Raw genomic sequence first — 6,077 nt, 5'->3', positions numbered from 1 at the left:
ACAAGGATCACGTGGATAACGGTTCTGTATCTACTACAATTGGAATTCATACGAGGAATATTTATTTTATAGTTTAATTTTGAGAGAGGATATACGTACATTTACCACAGCTATTCCATTTCATGTCAATTGAATGTTATTGACTAGATTAACCTAAAACATGCTTCTTTAACCAGCCTAGTTAGATTTTAACTGAGAAAATTGCATTAATGAATGTTTATGATTGTTCTGTTAAAGGTGCACTGCGTAACTTTTTGTTGGGGGGGGGGGTCCACCACTTGCTTGTTGCTATGGAGATGTCATCGCTCTTCCTGGAATGTCCCACAGTATGACAACAGTTAAACAGTTCTACCTCACATTTATTCAATTACAGGTGGTTTTATAGCTCAAAAATACCAAGAAAAACTGGGATTCTGATAGATCTGATGTGTAACTTAGTCTTGTTTGGTCTCCATGGAGATAGAAAGGTTTAATGCCATACTGTGAAACATTCCAGACAAAGCAATAACGTCACCCTGGAGAAAAGCATTTGATGGACCCTCCTCGGAAAAGTTACACAATGCATCCTAAAATTTGATCATGTATCACTTATTTTCTCATTGTTTAAGATACTGTATTTATAAAGTAATAGCCAAAAACACATTTGGTAAACAAAATATTTAATAGCTGGATATTATTGTTGTTTTGTGCCTTTTGTTTGGTATGTACGTTTGGGGGTAATATTGATGTAAATAATGAGAAATACTCATTAATATTAAAATAAGCAAAGGATAAAAGTGTTTGGTTTGAATTAGCTACTCATTGCTTCTTATTATAATCATATAACATGTTTGTATCCTTAATTTTGTGTTATTTTATGTAAATTATATTAAAATTATATTAAAACGTACACTTGTTGGCTTATTAATTGACAAAATATGTAAGTAAACACAGTGAAAGGAATTGATCGGCAACACAAAATATGCGATTAAAAATGGCTTAAACATGCACAAATCACTCCAAACGCAACTTCAACTTTTGTTTCATTCACACATGTTTGAGTAACCTTTCATTATTAGTCTGTCTACACCTCCCAAACTGAAAATGCTCTGTTCCACCTTGTGATGTCACGAAGCAGTAGTTTTTAAATGAACAGCGAGTTACGTTTTACCGTAAATATGCAGGATTTGTGCGAAATAAAGCACAACTCCAGGTCTGTTTGTGATGAGGAAACAACATTATAACATAGGTCAGATCTACTTCACAGTAGATCATGTACGCACCAAAAATATTATTAGTAGTAGTATCCTGAAGTTATGTCATGTTTCATCTGATGTGGCTAATCCGATTTCCAGTTGATGACAAATTTAAACACAGATCTAATTATTGTGTTATCTGATTTATACTATGTAAATGTCACACTGTCTCATACCTTGTCATGTATATATAAAACATGAATACTGTGAGGATGCCCCCAACAGCATATATGACAAGAACTCACACCATAATCTATGCGTGTGCCTGTCTGAGCGGGATTAGTCCACTCGTCTGTAATCCTCATCATGGGACCCTCACAGAGCAGATGGCCGAGCAGGCGAATCACCCATAATTCCTGTCTGCAAACTCCAGCTCAAATGTCAACCAAAAGAGCCATAGCAGATTAAAACAGCACACATGGCTCGCTATGTTCTGAACTCAAAGTCAAAGAGCAGGTTTTTAGGGCAAAGAATGGTGTTTGATAGTCTTAGAATCAAGATTTAATGTGAGTATTCTATCAGTTTTGCCACGTGCTGCTTGTTGGTTCTAGTTGCTAATGTAAAGAAATGTAAACTTCTTTAACTGCAGATTATGATGGATCATTTTTATAGAGCACTTTTCTGGACATTCAGTGATGCTTTACAGAGCAATATTCATCCACTCCACACTTAGGGTGATAAGCTACTATTGGAGCCACAGCTGCCGTGTGGCAGACTGATGGAAGCAAGGCTGCCAATCTGTGCCATTGGCCACTCCGACCACCACCAACACTCACTAAAACACCACTTTCACCACTTTTAGACAATGTGGGTGAAGTGCTTTGCCTAAGATTTTGCCAGTGACAGTGTGGCACCTGGAATTCCCAGCTGTCTCCCATCCAAGTACAACCAGGCCCAGCCCTGCATAGCTTCTGAGATCTGATGAGATCAGGATTTAGCCACAACATTATAAGTGTTGAATCAGTTTTGTTGTATGTATTTGTGTGATTTTGACAGTGTTGGGAAGGTTACTTTTAAAATGTATTCCCTTACAGATTACAGATTACATACCCCAAAATGTAGTTTGTAACGTAATCCATTAAATTACTTAAAGTGAGTAACGTAATCTGATTACTTTGGATTACTTGATATTGTCATGCTTTTTAAAACAACGTGAATGTAGCAACCACATCCTGAAAATTCTTGTTTGTTCTCTTCAAATTGTCTTTTGAGCCCAAGTCTCTATGAATAAGCAACTGTTTGCTGTAGAGAAGCAAAGACAAGGATATTTTAACATAAGATGTTTTGTCTGCTAAAAGACAATAACAAGATCAGTCTTTCCTTAACCATATTAAAAAATATTATTGATAGAGAAATTATGTTTATAACAGATCACCTTAAATTATTAAAGTCTAACCTACTGTTAGGTGTCATATTGTTTAGACCTGGTTTAGTCCTGGTTTTAGTCCTGGTTTAGTCCTGATTTTAGTCCTGGTTTAGTCCTGATTTTAGACCTGGTTTAGTTCTGGTTTAGTCCTGGTTTAGTCTAGTCCTGATTTTAGACCTGGTTAGTTCTGGTTTAGTCCTAGTTTAGACTTGCTTTAGTCCTGGTTTAGTCCTAGTTTAGACCTGGTTCAGTTCTGGTTTAGTCCTAGTTTAGTCCTGGACTGGTTTAGTCCTGGTTTTAGAGGCTCACAGGAGGGAGCGCGATCTACGCAGCGTACGCGAGAAAACACGGTCCACACGCGGCACACGGGAGGACGTCGGTGTCCGCGCAGTGTCTACATGGAAGGAGACGTGACCCGCACGTTCTCAGGTTGATGACGACGATGAAGGTGTTTGTGTGTGTTTGTGTGTGTGTGTGTGTGTGTGTGTGTGTGTGTGTGTGTGTGTGTGTGTGTGTGTGTGTGTGTGTGTGTGTGTGTGTGTGTGTGTGTGTGTGTGTGTGTGTGTGTGTGTTTGTGTGCATGTCCCCTCGTGTGGCAGGTCACTATAGGACAGTAGTGCAGACATCATGAGTCTATGCAATTTGTTTTCACCAGTGCCAGTAGCTCCGGTTTGACATTTAACTTGTAGGCGATTTTATATTTGTTTTTTTGTTTTATATATATATATATATATATATATATATATATATACACAAATGTGTTTTTACCTGTGCACTGCTGACTCTGTTCTACTGGCTCTTCGACCTCGTCCATTGTGTGACTGACGCCGCCAACATTAACATGACGTTTACATCGCTCTTATTGCCGCGTTCTGTTTGGGTTTCCGGCAATGAGTAGAATTACCGAAACAAAAAAGAAATAAATGGGAGGTAGCACAGAATGTGAAAACAGGAAAATACCGCCTTGTAATCCACTTATTTCAGCAAAGTAACGGTAATCCAATTACCACTCATAATTTGTACTCTGATTACGTAACGGCGGTACATGTAATCCGTTACTCCCCAACACTGGATTTTGAGCTTTCATTTCTTAATAATCTTAATTAATAACCATAAGAAATGTAGGATATGTTTGAGGTCTATATGATCAAATGGACATACATAATAAAACCTCTGGAGATTATTTAAAAACTGAAAATATTTAAACTGACATTTTACATGATGTAATGAGACAAAAGTGACACATTTTAAACTGCAACTTCTGAATTTGCAAAGCAATTTTATTCTTGAGTTTACAAAACAGAATAAAAACAACATTTGAACTGCTTATTAAGTATTTAAAAAATGGGATCAATCAAGCCAACTAACTTTATATGTAATGTAAGTGAATAAAGTCAGTCAAGTGATGAAGTTGACATGAATTCAAACAAACTTCAAGTTAAAAGGTAGGGCATGGAGCTTTTTAATGTACAACAATCACAACTGAACCTGGGTGTGGAGAAGTAACTGAATAATACAATACATTCTGAATATTAATTTTGAGTAACTGTATTCTGGTACAGTTACTTTTTCATTTGGTGGCATTCAGAATACAGTTACTTTCCTAAAAATCATAGGAAAACATTGAGTACTTAATCACACAATTTAGGTTTCTAATTGCACAGAATTAGTGAGAAAAACTGAGAACTTTATCGCGTCTTATAGCGTGTGCATGTGCAGTTTTTCCTTCCCCAGTTAGTGATAGGAAATGCACCGAAACAAATACAAAAATATATCCATGTAAAAGTATTATAAGTATTCAGAATTCAGTACTTTAATTGGTAGGTTGGTGATGCTCCCCCAACCAAAAAGTTACATATTGCACCTTTAAGTGATTTAATCTTGATTTTAGAAAGTAATCCTATGCAATAATTTGTGATTGGGATGTTTTTGATGAATATAAACAGTGTATATTGTGTTTATTTAAAGGTATACTATGTAACTTTTCAGTAGTGGCCTCTTGTTTCTATGAAAATGTCATTGCTCTAACCTGGAATGTTCCACAGTATGACATTAAACAACTCTACTTAACATTTATTCAGCTACGGGTGGTTTTATAACTCAAAAATACCTAGAAAAATGTGAGTGGGGTCACCTCTCCACAGATCTAGCCTGTAACTTTGTCTGGCTTGGTCTACATGACAATAGAAAGGTTTAATGTCATACCAATGCCATGGAGAAAAGAATATGACAGACTCTCCAACAGAAAAGTTACACAATGCACCACGTTGAGGCTTAATTAAACATGATCTCACACTCTCACAGTTTGTTGGTTTATACGTAAACTCCATTGCTTTTTCATTGTAAACATTTTTTTTTCTGCATGCAACACTTCTGGTAATAAATTCGTTAGCTAGAATCGCATGCAGATAGTAACCTTTGTGTGCAGTAAATACGCTGATGTTACATGTAACCGTCACGGTCCTGCGTTACATGATTGGTTACAACATGCTAATGCTAACAGAACGTGGCACTTCCTGGTTTAAGCTTGTAAAAACACAGTGACGACCCAGCACAGCAGATAGAGGCACTCCAAATAAAATAAAAATAAATAAAAATAAATGAAATGTTGGCTGCAAATACATGTATAGTACAGTCTTTTTCCATTTAAATATATTATGGAAAATCTACCCATACGCTGCCCGGGCCGCACCTCCTCCCCCGTGGACCATGTCTCTAAAACAGAACTAAAACCAGGACTAAACCAGGTCTAAACCAGAACTAAAACAGGTCGAAACCATGTCTAAACTAGGTCTAAACGAGGCCTAAACCAGGTCTAAACCAGGGCTAAAACCAGGACTAAACCAGGAATAAACCAGGTCTAAACCAGAACTAAAACCAGAGCTAAATCAGAAATAAAACCAGGAATAACCATGTTTAAACCAGGACTAAACCAGGTCTAAAACAGGTCTAAACCATGTCTAAACTAGGTCTAAACCAGGTCTAAAGCAGGGCTAAACTAGGTCTAAACTAGGCCTAAACCAGGTCTTAACCAGGGCTAAAACCAGGACTAAACTAGGTCTAAACCAGAATTAAAACTATAACTAAATCAGAAATAAAACCAGGAATAACCATGTTTAAACCTGGACTAAACCATGTCTAAACAAGGTCTAAACCAGGTCTGAACCAGGACTAAATCAGGACTAAAACAGGATTTAACACAATCTCAAGTGTTTTGCCCAAGGACACAAAGTCAGCATTCATCTGTAGGAGCTGGAATCCCACCGCCTACTGATGCTCAACCAGTGTCGGGATTCGATCTGCCAACCTTCGAATCATTTCGACCATACAGGCCAAGTTCATGACCTATAAGCCACGGGCAGCCATATATTTTAGCTCTAATGTAAACAAACTCCAAATCCATAAAATGCTCTAATGTCAGAACAGTCCTAATCTTTACTGTCAGCATTTATATAACTACACTAAATACTGCATTA

Source organism: Boleophthalmus pectinirostris, unplaced genomic scaffold (genome assembly GCF_026225935.1).
Source record: "Boleophthalmus pectinirostris isolate CB_2022bp ecotype Guang Dong unplaced genomic scaffold, ASM2622593v1 HiC_scaffold_17, whole genome shotgun sequence".
NCBI classification, from domain to species: domain Eukaryota; kingdom Metazoa; phylum Chordata; class Actinopteri; order Gobiiformes; family Gobiidae; genus Boleophthalmus; species Boleophthalmus pectinirostris.
The sequence above is the reverse complement of the archived record's forward strand: the minus strand, read 5'-3'. Positions refer to the sequence as shown.